Below are 18,040 nucleotides of genomic sequence, written 5' to 3' on the forward strand. Positions count from 1 at the left end.
AACTCAAAGCCAGCTTAACTTCTTATTGACTCAACTTCTCACACTAATGGTCTAGCTGAAGAAGAGGTATTTCCATTTCCAGGCATTAATACTACTTATCTCAGTCTCTGTAGTGTTACACAGAATGTCTAGTAATCAATATTGCAAGACATAAAGAAAGCAAGAAAACAACAACAATCTACTCTTAAGAGATGAAGCAGAAGACTGATAAATAACTCAGATGTTGGAACTTATTTAGGGAATTTAAGTTAACTGATTAATGTGTTAAAAGCCCTAATAGAAAAGGTAGACAAAACATGCTTGAATAGATTAAAAACTACAGCAGTGAGATGGAAATTAAAATAAAAGGGTACATAGAGATGTTGGGGGGAAATAGTGGTCAAGATGAATGACATCAGTGGGTTTATTAGTACACTCAACTTTGCCAAGGAATTACTAAACTTCAAGAAATTGAAACACAAGGAGAAAGAAGAGTGAAAAAAAAAAAGTCTGAGCATCCAAGAGCTGTGGGGCAATATCAAATATCCAAACATACATGTAATTGGAATCTCAGCAGGAAGAGAAAACAAATTGAACAGAAGTACCTGAGGAGAAGTACTGAGGATAGAATAATTTTTGAAGAACATCAAACAACAGATCCAAGAATCTCAGAAAACTCCATGCAAGATTAAAAGAAAAAATACATAGACACATCATATTCAAACTAATGAAATGGAAGACAAAGAGAAAATATTGAAGGAAGTTAGAGAAAAAAGGCACATTACTTATAAAGGAACAAAGTTAAGATATACATTAACTTCTTGTTTCAAACCATGCAGTTCAGAAGACAGTAGAGTAACATCTTTACAATACTGAAAGGGAAAATGTCAACCCAGAATTCTATATTCCACAAAAATATCTTTCAAAAGTGAAGGCAAAATGAATACTTATTCAGAAAGATAAGAGCTGAGAAACAGACATGTACTACAAAAAAAGTTAAAGAGAAAATTTTCAGGTAGAAATTATTATTATTTTTTAAAAAATTTTATTATGTCGATATACATTGTAGCTGATTATTGCTCCCCATCACCAAAACCTCCCTCCCTTCTCCCTCCCCCCCTCCCCCCCAACAGTGTCCTTTCTGTTTGCTTGTTGTATCAACTTCAAATAATTGTGGTTGTTATATCTTCTTCCCCCCCCCCCGGTTTGTGTGTGTGTGTGTGTATGTGTGTGTGTGAATTTATATATTAATTTTTAGCTCCCTCCAATAAGTGAGAACATGTGGTATTTCTCTTTCTGTGCCTGACTTGTTTCACTTAATATAATTCTCTCAAGGTCCATCCATGTTGTTGCAAATGGCAGTATTTCATTCGTTTTTATAGCTGAGTAGTATTCCATTGTGTAGATGTACCACATTTTCCGTATCCACTCATCTGATGATGGGCATTTGGGCTGGTTCCAACTCTTGGCTATTGTAAAGAGTGCTGCGATGAACATTGGGGAACAGGTATACCTTCGACTTGATGATTTCCATTCCTCTGGGTATATTCCCAACAGTGGGATGGCTGGGTCGTATGGTAGATCTATTTGCAATTGTTTAAGGAACCTCCATATCAGGTAGAAATTATATGATACATGACAGATACTTGGATTTAAACAAAGATATGAAGAGATCCTGAAATGGTTAAAATGAAGGTATAAATAAGAGACTCGTTATTATCAATCGCTATAAAAGATAATTGACTATCTAAAGCAAAATACATCAATATATTATCTATCTATAGTGTCTGTAAAAATAAAAAGTATGACAATGATAGCATGAAAGATGGGATGAAGGAAGTAGAAGTGTACTAATGAAAGATTCTTAACAGTTAAATGATGATATTTGAAAATAAACTATTGATAGAGTTTGGACATGTTGTCCCCCCAAAACTCTTGTGGAAACCTAATCCCCAATGTGGCAGTGTTGGGAGCTCTTTGAATCATAGGGGTGGATCCCTCATGAATGGATTAATGCTCTGCCTGGGAAGTGGGGGTAGTGAGTGAGTTCTCACTCTATTAGTTCCCACTAGAGCTGGTCGTTTAAAAGACCCTGGCACCTCCTCTCTCTCTCTCTTGCTTCCTCTTGCCATGTGATCTACTTGTATCCATCAGCTGCCTGCTGCTTTCCACCATGAGTAGAAGCAGCCCAAGGCCCATGCCAGATGCAGCTGTCCCAGAATCATGAGCCAAATAAACCTCTTTTCTTTATGAATTACTCAGTCTCAGGTATTCTGTTATAGCAACACAAAAATGGACTAATACAATTATGATAAGTGAAAGGTGTATATTGTAAACTCTAGAGTAATCACTAAAATGTTTTTAAATAGTACTCAATTAAAACTACTCAATTACTCTAAAAGCAGGTAGAAAATGAGAGAAAAAGAACAACAGCAAACAACAAAAAAGAAAATCAAGGTGATTGATTTAAATACAACTATATCAATAATTACACTAAATATAAATAAACACACCGATTAAGAGATTTCTAGATTGGATTAAAGATAAGACTAAATTTATGCTGTCTGCAAGAAACTCACTTTAAATATAAAGACATAGGTTTAAAAGTAAATAATGCAAACAATTGTCAAAAGAAACTGAATGACTATGTTTATATCAGATAATTTAGACTTCAAAACAAGGAATATTGCCAGATAAAGAAGGACATTAAATAATGATAAGAAGGTTAATTCATCCAGATGACATAATGACCTTAAATATGCTTGCATCTAACAAAACAGCTTCAAAATAGATGAAAGAAAAGTTGATAGAACAAGAGAATAGACAAATTTACAATTACTGTTAGAGAATTCAACAATCCTCAGTAATCTATAGAAAAAGTAAATAGATCAATAAGTCTATAGAAGACCTGAGCAACACTATCAACTAACTAATTGATAAAAAGATTATACTTTCTAAGTGCACATGGAACATTCACCAGGGTATGCCATATTCTGTGCCATGAAACAAACCTCAAGTATTTGAAAGAATTGAAATTCTTACAAAATATAGTCTATAACCTTAGTGGAATTAAACTGAAAATTAAAAGCAGGAAGATACCTGGAACATTTCTAAATATTTGCAAATTGAACAACACACTTTTAAATAATCCATGGGTGAAAAAGAAAATCACAAAGGAAATTAGAAAATATTTTGAACCAAATGAAAATGCAACACTACATATTAAAATTCATGGGATGCAGCTAAAGCAGTAATTAGAGGGAAATTTATGGCATTATATGCATATGTTAGAATAGACACTATAGAATAGAAAGATTAATTAATACCAATCATTGCTCTAAGTTTCTATCTTAGGAAACCAGAAAAAGAAGAGGAAATTTAGGCTCTAATAAGCAGAAAGAAGGAAATAATGAGTAAAAGAATGAAATTGTAAACATTAATACGATAGAAAATCAGTGAAACCAAAGGTTGGTTTTTAGAAACAATAAAATTGATAAACCACTAGCTAGAATGATGAAGGAAAAAAGAGAAAATTAACATTAGAATTAAAGAGGGGAAATCAGTTCAGATCCCACAGAGATTAAAGAGATTACAAAGCAATACAGTAGTCACTCCTTATCCACAGGGGTATGTACCAAGACTCCCAGTGGGAGCCTGAAACCACAGATAGTACTGAATTCTATATCAGGTAATACAAAACCTTGGTGCCTCTCATTTCAGAGTTGCCTTATTGAAGTCCTCGTATAAGCTCAATACTTTCTGGCATAACACATTGCTGTCAGTTGGAACATGTTTTCTGTTCATGTCATTCACCCACAAATTTAATGACTTTTTCATCTTAACTAAGCATTTGTCACACATGAAGACCATAACTTTTGCTGTTTGAGGTGGTATTGCAAAACTAGCATGGATTTCTTTTTTCTTCTTTACAATTTCACAGGTAGAAGATTTGCTCTTACTGTAGACCTTACAACCTCAGTATATATTTTTTCCTTATTAAGTTGAGAATTTTCACCTTTTCACTTAAAGGAAACTCTTTATGGCTTCTATTTGGGTTATCCAAATTGCCAGCATCACTACTCTTGCACTTTGGGGCCATTATTATGTAAAATAAGGGTTACTTGACCACAAGCACTGTGATACAGTGGAAGTTGATCTGATAATCAAGATGGCTACTAAGTGACTAATAGGCAGGTATTGTACACAGTGTGGATCTGCTGGACAAAGGGATGATTCACATCCTGTGTGGGACAGAGCAGGATAGTGCAAGATTTCATCTCGCTACTCAGAACAGCACATAATTTAAAACTTCTAGAATTTTCCATGTAATATTTTTGGACCATGGTTGACCATGGGTAACTGAAACTGCAGAAAGTGAACGCATGGATAAGTGAACTCATGGACTACTGTATTATAAATATCCTATGTTAGTAAATTCAGTAAGATAGGTGAAATGGAAAAATTTTATCTCTGCTAACTCAAGAAGAAACTGGTAACCTAAATAATCATATATTTGTTAAATAAAATGAATTTTTAGTTAAAAACATTCCAACAATGGAAATTCCTGGCTCAGGTGGCTCTCTATGGGGAGATAATATAATGTTTACGGTTTGGAAGATCCAAAATTAATTCTCTCCAAATTGATCTATAGATTCAGTGCAATCTCAACAAAAAATCCAGTAAGGTTTTTTGGGGATAGAAACTGGAGAATTATACCAATATAAGGGGGAAAAAACATCAGTTCTACTCAAACTCTCTCAGAAAATAGAAGATAGTAGAATTCTTTCCAATGTTACCCTGTTACCAAAACCAGACAAAGAGATTACTAGGAGAGAGATTATAAACCAATATTCCTCATGAATGTAGGCACAAAATTCTTTTACAAAATATTAGCAAATTTAATTCAACAATATATAAAAAGACAGTAAATCAAGATCAAGTGGGTCTTATCCCAAGAATGCAAGGCTGGTTCAGCATTCAAAAATCAATCAATGTAATTCACCATATGAACAGAATAGAGAAAAAAAAAGCTCTTATGATTATCTCAATAGACATAGTAAAGCTTTTGACAGTTCAATGTTGGCTTATGATTAAAATTCTCAAATCTAGGAATTAAAGGAATATTTCTCAACATGATAAAAAATATCTGCCAGAAACCTACAGATAACATCACACTTAAATGGTAAAAGACTATAAATGCTTTCCCAATAAAATTGGAAACAAGGCAATTTTTTCTGCTCTCACTACTTCTATTCAAAAATCATACTGTCAGTCCTAGCCTGTGCAATAATGCAAGAAAAAGAAATAAAAGGCATTGATGGAGTTTGGATGTGTTGTCCCCTCCAAAACTCATGTGGAAATTTGATCTCCAATGTGGCAGTGTTGGAAACTGATTGAGTCATGGGGGCAGATCCCTCATGAATGGATTAATGCTCTCCCTTCAGGGAGGGGAGAGTAATTAGTGAGTTTTTGCTCTATTAGTTCCTATGAGAGCTCATTCCTTAAAAAGACCCTGCACCTTCTCTCTCTCTCTCTTCCTTTCTCTCTCTTGCTTTCTCTTGCCATGTGATCTGCTTGTACCCGCTGGCTGCCTGCCACTTTCCGCCATGAGTAGAAGCAGTCTGAGGCCCATGCAATCTGCTTGTACCCACCGGCTGCCTGCCACTTTTCTGCCATGAGTAGAAACAGCCTGAGGCCTCTGCCAGATGCAGCTGTCCCAGAATCGTAAGCCAAATAAACCTCTTTCCTTTATAAATTACCCAGTCTCAGGTATTTCTATTACAGCAACATAAAACGGACTAAAACAGGCATAGAGAGAGGTGCCTCACCAGAGAGGCCCAAGATCTGTGAAGACCACATGCCCTTCGGTGCCAGTGCACTACCAAGCAGGTAGGCCTTGCCACTGCCCAACTCCATCCCCAGCCTGGCTGAGTGTGTGCCGATCAGAGAGGCACCTGGCCAGAGAGGCCTGAGATCTGCGGAGACCACACACCCTGTGGTGCCAGCGTGCAACCAAGCAGGTAGGCCTCCCCACTGTCTGACTCCATCCTCAGCCCAGCTGAATACACGCTGACCAGAGAGGTGCCTCCCCAGAGAGAACCAAGACCTGAGGCGACCATGCACCCGAGGCGCCAGTGGGTGACTGAGCAGACACTGAGGCAGCTGTGCCAAATTGGCAGCCCATCAGCATCCTAGCCAGGCAATAGTGTCAAGCCAGTGGACTGTGAAATCCCCTGCCACAATGACTAAACATCAAAGGAAAGATACCAGAAATATGAAAAATCAAGAAAGTACACCACCAATAACTCTCAAGCTCTACATCCTATAGAACAAGAAGCCCTTGAAATGTCTGACAAGGAATTTCAAGTGATAATTCTAAGGAAACTAAATGAGATACAAAGAACTCAGCTAGACAACATAATGAAACGAGGAAAAGTATACAGGACCTGAAAGAAGAAATGCACAAGGAAATCAACGCCCTGAAAAAGAATGTAGCAGAGCTTGCCGAGCTGAAGAATTCATTCAGCGAAATAAAAAACACAGCAGAGAGTTTAACCAGCAGGCTTGCAGAAGCAGAAGAGAGAACTTCTGACCTTGAAGATGGGCTGTTAGAAATAACACAGGCAGACAAAAAGAAAAAAGAGTTTAAAAACATTGAAGAAAATCTAAGAGAGATATCAGACAACTTTAAGCACTCAAATATCTGAGTCATGGGTATTCCAGGAGGGGAGGAAAAAGGAGATTGCATTGAAAACATATTCAACAAAATAGTGGCAGAAAACTTCACAGGTATAGGAAAAGACACAGATCTTCAGATTCAGGAAGCTCAAAGATCCCCAACTGTATTCAACCCAAAAAGGTCTTCTCCAAGACATGTTATAGTCAAACTGGCAAAACTCAAGGAGAGAATCTTAAAAGCTGCAAGAGAGAAGCATCAAATCACCTATAGGGGAACCCCAATCAGACTAACATCAGACTTTTCATCACAAACCCTAAAAGCTAGAAAGGAATGGGATGATATATTCAAAATACTAAAAGATAGAGATTGCCAGCCCAGAATACTCTACCCTGCAAGGCTATCCTTCCGAAATGAAGGGCAAATAGTATATTTCTCATTCTCAGACAAACAAAAACTGCAGGAGTTCACTACCACACGACCACCCTTACAAGAAATTCTCAAGGGAGTACTGGGTTTGGTACCTGAAAAATAACTACCACTGCCATAAAAACTCGAGAAAAATCAAAACCCACTAGTAAAATAAAAATGCCACAATGAAGAGAAAAAAAAAGTTTATCTACAACCCAAGGAACCAACAAATACAGAAGACAAACAGTAAATCAGAAAGAAAGGAACAAAAGACAAATTAAGACATCCAAACAAAAATCAATAAAATGCTAGGAGTAAATCAACAGTTTTCAATAACAACTCTTAATATAAAAGGATTAAATTCCCCAATCAAGAGACACAGATTGGCTGACTGGGTTGAAAAGGAGGACCCAAATATATGCTGCCTACAAGAGACCCACCTCACCTATAAAGACTCACATAAACTAAGAGTGAAAGGATGGAACAAGATTTACCATGCAAACAGAAATGAAAAACGAGCCAGAGTCGCTATTCTTATATCTGATAAAATAGACTTTAAACTAAAAACCATAAAAAGAGATAATTAGGGCCACTGCATAATGATAAAAGGATTGCTCCATCAAGAAGACATAACAATCATAAATATATACGCATCCAATGTCAGAGCAGCCAGATTTATAAAGCAAACTCTATTAGACCTAAAGAAGGAAATAGACACTGATACCATAATAGCAGAGGACCTGAACACCCCACTATCAATATTGGACATTTCATCTAGGCAAAGAATCAGCAAACACAGGAACTAAAGAACACTCTAGACCAATTGGACTTAGCAAATATCTACAGAACATTCCATCCAACAACCACAGAATATTCATTCTTCTCATCAGCACATGGATCATTCCTCAGGATAGATCACATGTTAGGTCACAAATCAAGTCTCAACAAATTCAAAAAAATTGGAATTATCCCATTTATTTTTTCAGACCACAATGGCTTAAAATTAGAAATCAATAACAAACAAAATTCTGGAAACTATACAAACACATGGAAATTAAACAGCATTCTACTTAATGACATATGGGTCCAAGAAGAAATCAAACAGGAAATCAAAAAATTTATGGAAACTAATGAAAACAATGATACATCATACCAAAACCTGTGGAATACTGCAAAAGCAGTACCAAGGGGGAAATTTATCACATTAAATGCTTACTTCAGAAGAATGGAAAGATGGCAAGAGAACAACCTAATACTTCACCTTAAAGAACTAGATAAACAAGAACAATCCAAACCCAAAGTTAGCAGACGGAAAGAAATCATTAAGATCAGAGCAAAACTTAATGAAATTGAAAATCAAAAAACAATACAAAAGATCAATGAATCACAAAGTTGTTTTTTGAAAAGATAAATAAAATTGACAAACCATTAGAATGGCAAACTAAAAAAAGAAGAGAGAAGATCCAAATAACAAAAATTAAAAATGAAAAAAGTGATATGACAACTGATACATCTGAAATACAAGGAATCATTAGAGGCTACTATAAATAACTATATGCCAACAAATTTGAAAAACTGGAGGAAATGGATAAATTTCTGGATACACACAAGCTACCCAAACTGAGCCAAGAAGATGTAGAAAATCTGAACAGACCAATAACAATAAAGGAGATTGAAGCTGTTATCAGAAGGCTCCCAACAAAGAAAAGCCCAGGACCAGATGGATTCACAGCAGAATTCTATCAAACATTCAAAGAGGAATTGACACCAATTCTCTAGATTGAAACAGAGGCCATTCTCCCAAACTCATTCCATGAAGCAGACATCACCCTGATACCAAAACCAGGTAAAGATACAACTAAAAAAGAAAACTACAGGCCAATATCCTTGATGAATATAGACACAAAAATCCTCAATAAAATACTAGCTAACAGAATACAGCAACTCATATGCAAAATTATACACCACAGTCAAGTGGTATTCATCCCAGGGATGCAAGGTTAGCTCAACATACGCAAATCAATAAATGTGTGATACACCATATCAATAAAATCAAACACAAGGACCATATGATCATCTCTATAGATGATGAAAAAGATTTGATAAAACTCAACACTCATTCATGATACTCTGTTCAAGTTAGGTATAGATGGAAAGTATCTCAACATAATTAAAGCCATATATGATAAACCCACTGCCAATATCATCCTGAATGGGGAAAAGCTAAAAGCGTTTCCTTTAAGAGCAGGAACTAGACAAGGATGCCCACTCTCACCACTCCTATTCAACATAGTGTTGGAAGTACTAGCCAGAGCAATCAGAGAAGAGAAGGAAATAAAGGGCATCCAGATTGGAAAAGATGAAGTCAAACTGTCCCTGTTTGCAGATCACATGATCCTATATATCCAACAGCCTAAAGCCTCTACAAAAATACTCTCAAAGTTGATAAATGATTTCAGCAAAGTTGCAGGATACAAAATCAACACACAAAAATCAGTAGCATTTCTATTCTCCAATAGTGAACATGTAGAAAGAGAAATCAAGAAAGCTTGCCCATTTAGGGTAGCCACCAAAAAAAAAAACTTAGGAACTGAGTTAACCAAGGTTGTGAAAAATCTCTATAATGAGAACTACAAACCACTGCTGAGGGAAATTAAAGAGGACACAAGAAGATGGAAAGATATCCCTTGCTCTTGGATTGGAAGAACCAACATTGTGAAAATGTCCATACTACCCAAAGTGATATACAAATTCAATGCAATCCCCATCAAAATTCCAATGACATTTTTCTCAGAAATGGAAAAATATATCCAGACATTTATATGGAATAACAAAAGACCACGCATAGCCAAAGCAGTTCTGAGCTAAAAAAATAAAGCTGGAGGCATAACACTACCTGACTTTAAGCTATACTACAAAGCTATAATAACCAAAACAGCATGGTACTGTCATAAAAACAGACACACAGATCAATGGAATAGAATAGAGAATCCAGAAATCAACTCACACACCTACAGCCATCTGGTCTGTGACAAAGGCACCAAGCCTATACACTGGGGAAGAGACTGCCTCTTCAACAAATGGTACTTGGATAACTGGATATCCATATGCAGGAGAATGAAACTAGACCAATACTTCTCAGCATATACTAAAATCAACTCAAAATGGATAAAGAATTAAATATACACCCTGAAACAATAAAACTTCTTAAAGAAAACATAGGAGAAACACTTCAGGAAGTAGGACTGGGCACAGACTTCATGAATACGAACCCAAAAGCATGGGCAACCAAAGGAAAAATAAACAAATGGGATTATACCAAACTAAAAAGCTTCTGCACAGCAAAAGAAACAATTAACAGAGTTAAAAGACAACCAACAGAGTGGGAGAAAATATTTGCAAAATATTTATGTGACAAAGGTTAATATCCAGAGTATACAAGGAACTCAAACTACTTTACAAGAAAAAAACAAGCAACCCAGTTAAAAAATGGGCAGAAGAACTCAATAGGCATTTCTCAAAGGAAGATATACAAATGGCCAACAAACACATGAAAAAATGCTTAACATCATTCAGCTTTCGAGAAATGCAGATCAAAACCACACTGAGATCCCATCTCACCCCAGTTAGGATGGCTACTATCCAGAAGACTGTAAATGACAAATGCTGGCGAGGTTATGGAGAAAAAGGAAATCTCATACATTGTTGGTGGAACTGCAAAATGGTGCAGGCTTTATGGAAAATGGTTTGGAGGTTCCTCAAACAATTGCAGATAGATCTATCATATGACCCAGCTATCCCACTGCTGGGAATATACCCAGAGGAGTGGAAATCATCAAGTATACCTGTTCCCCAGTGTTCAGTGCAGCACTATTTACAATATCTAAGAGTTGGAAACAGCCCAAATGTCCATCATCAGATGAGTGGATACAGAAAATGTGGTATATCTACACAATGGAATACTACTCTGCTATAAAAACGAATGAAATACTGCCATTTTCAACAACATGGATGGACCTAGAGAGAATTATATTAAGTGAAACAAGTCAGACACAGAAGGAGAAATGTCACATGTTCTCACTTATTTGTGGGAGCTAAAAATAAATAAATAAATACACTTATAAACTGGAGGGGAGGGAGGGAAGAAGGCACAATAATTACAGTTTCTTGAAGTTGATACGACAGGCGAATAGTTATGAGGTTGTTGGGAGGGAGGGGGGAGAAGGAGGAAGGAGGTAGGTTTCAGTAATGGGCCACAATAATCAACCACATTGGATATTGACAAAATAAAATTAAAAAATAAAAATAAGAAGAAATAAAAGGCATACAGATTAGAAAAAAAGAAACAAACATTTATATTTGCTGATGCATGATTGTGTATGTAGAAATTCCCACACGGCTTGTAAAAAAAAATCTACTAAAACTAACACATGAATTTAGCAAGCTCACAGGCTACAACATAAATATAAAGGAATCAAGATTTCTCTATTCACAATGAGAGATTCGAAATTATCATTAAAATCTATCATTTATCATAGCAACAGAAAACATGAAATTCTTAGGTATAAATCTAATAAAATATTTGTAAGATCTGTGTGCTGAAAACAAAAACACCTAATGAGATAGATCAAAGACCTAAATAAATGGAGAGAAAATATAATGTTCATGGATTAGAAGATTCAAAATCAATTCTATCTGAATTGATCTATAGATTCAGTGCAATTTCAACAAAAAGCCCAGTAAGGTTTTGGGGGGGTAGAAATTGACATGTGGAATTTGAAACTCATAAAGAAATGCACAGAACGTACAGTAGCCAAAATAACTTTAAAAATAGAAAAATAATGTTGGAACACTTATACTGTGTGACTTCAAAACTTGTTATAAAGCCTCAGTAATCAAGACAGTGTGGTATTGGCATAAAGATTGACAGATCAATGGAATAGAATAGAGAATTCAAAAATAGTCCACGTTTACGATAAGTGATTTTTATAAATGACAAAGACAATCTGTGGGAGAAAGGATAATCCTTCGAACAAATGGTGTTGGGACAAAGTCATCCACCTACAAAAAAATGAACCTTGATTCATATTTCATAAACATATACAAAAATGAGCTAAAAAATGGATCACAGGTTTAAAATGTAAAGCCTAAAACTACAAAACTTCTAAAAGAAAATATAGGAGAAAATCTTTGTGATTTTTGATTGGGCAAAGATTTTTAAGATATTGCAGTGAAATCATAATTCATAAAAGAAAAATTTTAAAATATTAATGAATGAAACAGAAAAACATCTAAGACCAAAGTTTCTGGCAGAGCTAATTGTTATTGCCTGTCTTTTACCTTTCTTCAAACTTGAACTTGGCCTCCTGTTGGGCCTTGTGCTTAGGAGCAGGGTCTCTGAAGACGTCCTTGTTGATGACTGTTTTGTCCAAGGTTATATCCACAGAGTATCTTGTGGCCATGAGGTGTTTGTAGTTATAAATTTTCATAAAAGACTTGACCTTTGACCTCCTGGAGATTTTCTTCTTGACTATGGCAGCTGTCACTTTTGGGGGATTGTAGTCAGTTCCAGCCACCAGGGCAAGGCTTATGGGTGGCCTGAGGGGCCATCATAAATGTTCTTCAAGATGATGGCTTTGAATCTGGAGTAACATCTGGCCAGTACCAGCTCCACTTTGCCAGGTTCCATAAATTTCCCCATTTCTGGCAATGCTCCACAACTCAACACCCAGGCAGTGAATGGTAATGGTTGATGACCCTCCATAAAGGAAAATGTTGATCATTGTACTTCATCAAATGAAAAACTTCTGTTCTTCAAAAGACACTGTTAAGAGAATGAAAAAGACAAACCACAGACTGGAAGAAAATATTTGCAAGTCTACTTCCCAATGAAGTTGTATCCAGAATATATTATAAAAACATGCAAAACTCAATAGTAGGAAAACAAACAACCCAATCTAAAAAAAATGGGTAAGAGATTTGAACAGATACATTACCAAAAAAAAAAAAAAAAAAAGATATATGGATGACAAATAAGCACATGGAAGGATATTCAACATCATTAGTTATTGAGAAGATGCAAATTAAAAATTAGGTACTACTAAATAAATACCTATTAGGTTGGCTGAATTCAAAGAAATTGGTAATACCATGTGTTGGTGAAGATGTAGAGCAACTCTAATTCTGATACATTGCTGGTAGGAATGCAAAATGTGACAGCCACCTTAGAAAAGTTTGGCAATTTCCTGTAAAATTAAATATAAATTTAGCATATGACCTAGCAGTTCATTTTTTAGATATTTACTCAAGAGAGACAAAAACTTATGTTCACACAAAACCTGTACTGGAATGTTTGTTAGCAGTTCCATTCATAATTACCGAGAACTGGGATCAACCAAATGTCCTTCAGCAGATAAATGGATAAACAACCTGTGGTACATCCATTACTCAGAAATTGAAAGGAATGAACTACTGATAAACAATAGCACAGATGCATCTCAGTTGCATTACATGAAGTCAAAGCAGCCAAGTTCAAAAGGCTACATATTTTTCCACTTAGTGTTTGTGAGGAAAAGAAAGAAAACAAGAAGAGACTACATACTATATGATTATATTTATATGATATTTTAGAAAAGGTACAACCAGATATGGAGAACAGATCGCTGCTTGCCTAGGAGGAGAGTTTGACTACAAATGACAGGAGGGAACTTTTGGGGATGATGGGAATGTTCTGTATCTTGATTAGGGTGATGGTTATATAACTCTATGAACTTGTCAAGGGTGAGTCTTACTGGTTATAAATTATACTTCAGTGTCACTGATGTAAATATTACTGAGTTTATGACACTTTTTCTCATTATGAATTCTTAATACTTAATTCACTTATACTAAAAGTTAATTACTTGGAAAGGTGTAGAAGGTTTGTTGTTAAAAGGTGTGTAAATGTGATGCTGAGTATATTACATTTATTTACTTTTATGTCTTTTTCTTATATGTAACAATTCAGGGGGAGATAGTTTGATATATTTCATGATACGTTATATCTTCGATGTAATGTAAATTGGATTTTTAGGTGTTTATTTAAAAATACATTTCATCCAAACTAAAAGTCTGGAACATTTATGCTTTATAATTAAAAGCAGCTTACCAGAAATGAAGAACTGGTGTTGTATGTACTGATAAATCTAAAGTGCTCAATGAAAATACTCTTGTTTAAAAAAAAAAAAAGCTGTAAGACAGAAATCAACTGTGCCATGAAAACTTGGTGAATCTCCCTTGCAAAGCCATCTGGTCTAAATTTGGGGGAGGAAGGAACATGTATACTGGAAATAACATTTAAGTAAATGGATGGTGGATGGCGGAGCCAGGTGTCTCGTTGTTGGAATGGGAGACTACAAACAAGGAAGGGGAGAAAGATAGAATGTTCCGTGGGGTAATGGATTACAGTTGGAGACATCAATATGAGCTCATGTTTACTTTAATATAGATGTAGATGGATGACATATAGAAATATTTACAGATGTGTATATATATGAAGGTTAGTACACATACACACACACATATCTTTGCTCTGCCAGCTGAAAAGGCCTAGAGCACTGATAACTCAGTAGCAAAGAGAACAGCTAGTACCCAGACCTTGTTTTCCAATGCCATCTTCCAGTCAAAGGAATCAGGACTCCTTTGAGAAATGGCTGACTTTAAAACGTGGGAAGAACATAAACAAAAATGAGTCTGGAGCAATTTGTAGTGCCAGAAAGTAAGGAAATGCTTTAAAAAAAAAAAAAAAATTGAGTTCAGAAAGGAAAGAAATATCACTTCAAAAACATGTGGTTTTGGTTTTTACTGCGCATTCAATATGATATGTAATCAACCCAGTTGAGTCGAATAAACATTAACTGAGCCCTCTTCACGATCTGCATTTCTAAGCCTCAATGCCTTTGTGCATTACCTTCCTTCCAACTGGAGTTTCCTTCTCTCCAGACTTTTACGTGCCTGCAAACTACTTATCCTTCAACATTCAGCTTCATCTTCCTGAGTCCTTATTGAACCTCCAGTTTAAAATACCTTACTTTATTTTAACCCATCCTCTCCTCACTACACTATTCTGCCCAGAACATAATCATAATCTTAATAATAGTTTCCATTTACTGAAGGCTTGCAAGGTACTCCGTGTTATTATTTCATTTATTACTCAAAATGCCATGCTATGTAGTAGTTTTACTCCTGTTTAATAGAGAGGATAAGGTTCATGAACGTTAACTAAGTTTCCCAAAGCACACAATTTAGGAAATGAACATCTGGAATTCAGGCCCATATCTACCTGATTGCAAAGCTGATGCTCTTTTCCTTGTTTTATACCATTTATTGAATAAGGATTTAGTATTTATTGTGTGACTTAACAGATTATTGGCAAGAGCTTCCTTTGTCATCTCTGTATTCTCTAGACTATTTAAATTTCTGAGAAAGGGACATATGGGATAACTTTGTGATTTGTTTGTTTGTTAAGATAGATCATCTTGTTTGTTATTTAAGAGCGCTTGTTTCCCATATGATATATGGCTTCTTTCACTTAACATAAAGTTGTCAAGGTCCATTTGTGTTGCAGCAGATATCATTACTTTATTTCTTTTTATGGCCGAATAATATACCATTGTACATTCATTCTTAGGTCAACCTTTTTTAGCATCCCTGTTGCACAATAGACTGTAGAAGGTGCTGTCAACCTAGAGAGAGGGACGAGACAAAAGCATTAGCTCTCGAGGGATAAAAAGAAAGGGGTAGTTGAGAAGAATAATTTCTTTAAAATACTGCATCTCAGGAATAATTTGTACTCTGCCATAAAAAAGAATGAAATTCTCCCATTCACAACAACATAGACGAGCTTGGAGAAACTTACATTGAGTGAAATAAGCAAAGCACAGAGGGATAAATACTGCATGTACTCACTCATAAGTGGGAGCTAAGAGAGAAGGAAAGAAGGAAAGAAAAACCACAGTAGTGCGTTGGACTTGCAGAGGGAGAGAATATACCTAGGGATATAAAGTGGAGTGGGGAAAGTGGGATATAAAGTGGAGTGGGGGATGGGGAGGGAGATTGGGAATAATTGGGTGTGAGACATGTGGAATAATCACAATTCGTGGTAATGGGCATGCTGCCAGTATGGATCTGGCCATCACATCTTGGGCACAAGTGGTGTCAATTTGCTCTGTACCCCATGAATATTCATACCCAATTTAAAAAAAGATAAATAATTTTTTAGAATACAATGAAATACAAAAAGACAAACATCTGTATAGAATCATACTATCAAATTGTCACTTTTTTCTTACGATGCTGAAAAAATAAACACATGGCAAAAATAACACATTAATGGCTTTTTAAACATAGGTGATTATTTCAATTGTTTGTTCCTGCATGAACGGATTTACACCTTTGATTTCAGAGATAGAAAAAATCAGAGACGAAGGAGGCAAATGTGCGTAATTAAGGTTGTTTCCTCAGAATGAGCAAAATGCATAAAGGATTGACATGGAAAGTCTATTAAATAAGACAGTGAATATTATTCAAAGATTTCCATAATGTTTTCACTTGTTGGTGCTAAAAGTAATTTCCTTTCCAATGTAGAAGCATTTTAATTGTGGAGATTATTTAATTTTCTTTCTGTAGAATTAATTATACGCGGTGTATGGAGAACTTGGATTTTTCTCAAGTCTATTTAACATTAAACACATCTCACCAAAATGTACACCAGGATTGTTTTGAAGATTTGAGAACATTCCAAAAACCTCTGCAACCCTTTCGTTGTTCTTAGCCAGATTTCTTGAAACTTGATTTTAAAATTTTTACTATGATTTTTTAATAGAAATCAAATTAATGTAAAATATAATTTAAACTATTAGATCAATTAGTAGCCTTTTTATTCAACAGCCATTTAAGCAATTTCATCTTACAAAATAATAATCACAGAGGTAAATGTAGATTTAATAACATCTTTCTATTTCAATATTGATGAGTTAAATACTTAAATCTTGGGAAGAGAGAAATCATCTCCAGTTCAACAGAACCAAAGGTAGTAATTATTATTCATGGTAGCATCTGAATCAGCAATTTTTTATTATACAACACTGCCTTCTTCCAAATAAAATTAACTACATTACAAGTTAATGTATTATAAATGCTGTTTTTCTAATCAACATAATAATCGTTTATTTAAAATTTTTAGTGATCTTAGTTTTATATAAATAAAATAAAAATTAGGTAGACTATTTCAACCAGGATAACAGTAGATTATTCTACTAATCCAGTTCTACCTTTTTAGTTCATATAGTAGAAATAAAAGCGAAACTTGATTATTTCAATTCAGAATGAATTAGAGCAGAGAAGTAATATAAACATGATTCTTGTGGGATGAACACTACTGGATTGTTAGTCTCTACTATGGTGTTTCTCAAACTTTAATAGACATAAAAATGTCCTGGAGTACTTAAAATGTAGGTCCCAGCTTCACCCTGAGACTGATTGTTTGTCTGAGATGGGACCTAGGAATATGAATGTAAAACTAGTACCCCTGGTGATTCTGATGCAGAAGAGGGAGGACCACCATTTGAGAAACACTACTTAATGACTCAGTTGTTTTTGGTGACTTCTGTTCTTCTATTGTAGAATTAGAGGCACTACAGCATAGAGCATGCACTCTGGAGTCAGAATGCCTGTGTTCAAGTCCTAGCTCTGCTATATATTAGCTGGTGATTGGGGCAAGATACTTAATCTCTTTGTGCTTTTCTTATCTGTAATGTAGTGCCTATTTCATTAGGTTGATATGGTAAAGACATAAAATATACTTATAACAGGGCCTGACATATATTAAGAGCTATGAAAGTATTATATTATCTATTACTAGCATGACTGTCTCTAGGAAATCTCTTCTTTTTGAATACTCATGTTGTAATCAGCTCTTCTTTAACAGATAGGAAT

The 18,040-nt window shown here is 35.3% G+C and overlaps 1 protein-coding gene and 1 pseudogene across 4 annotated transcripts in view; one reads left to right on the forward strand and one right to left on the reverse strand.

The window, feature by feature from the left end:
* Nucleotides 1–18,040, forward strand: part of KIAA0586 (KIAA0586 ortholog) — a 120,709-nt gene that overhangs the window by 79,276 nt on the left and 23,393 nt on the right. The window lies entirely within an intron of this gene.
* On the reverse strand, nt 12,382–12,767 carry LOC134371756 (large ribosomal subunit protein eL27-like; annotated as a pseudogene).

The sequence above is a fragment of the Cynocephalus volans genome, chromosome 3 (assembly GCF_027409185.1).
Source record: "Cynocephalus volans isolate mCynVol1 chromosome 3, mCynVol1.pri, whole genome shotgun sequence".
In the NCBI taxonomy this organism is placed as follows: domain Eukaryota; kingdom Metazoa; phylum Chordata; class Mammalia; order Dermoptera; family Cynocephalidae; genus Cynocephalus; species Cynocephalus volans.